This window comes from Mus caroli, chromosome 5 (assembly GCF_900094665.2).
Source record: "Mus caroli chromosome 5, CAROLI_EIJ_v1.1, whole genome shotgun sequence".
Taxonomy (NCBI): domain Eukaryota; kingdom Metazoa; phylum Chordata; class Mammalia; order Rodentia; family Muridae; genus Mus; species Mus caroli.
The window spans coordinates 2,573,167-2,573,627 of record NC_034574.1 but is presented as its reverse complement, the minus strand read 5'-3'; positions in this window follow the sequence as shown (position 1 = coordinate 2,573,627).

The following is a 461-nucleotide window of genomic DNA, read 5'->3' as shown; positions in this document are numbered from 1 at the left end:
GATTTTATTCTCAACTGGTGGGTTTGACAGTAGCTAGTTGCTGTGGCCTTCTGCTCACTTCAAAACTCTGAAGAAACACAGTCCTCTCTCTATGCCTGACCTATTCCTTTTGAACATTCAGAAAGACTTCTTCTCCTACTGGAACATTCCAAAGATCTCTACACTAGGGCTCTGTTCAGTTTTTGGCCTCCTTATGTGACATGGGGCCTAGGTCAACATTTGAGGGTCTAAATATTTTGACTTTTCTGAGCATTGTTATAATTTAAATTCCTTTAAGTTACTCTATGTTCTGTGTATAAGTGTTTGCCTGCATATATGTCTGTGCATTGATTGGTGCCCAGATGCTCTGAAACTGGAGTTAGACAGCTGTGAGCTGAAGAATGGAAAATTCCTGGTAACCTGCTAAGGTCATAAACACTTGAGTCATAGGCATCTGGTCCCCAGGCCTCAGCCACTCCCGG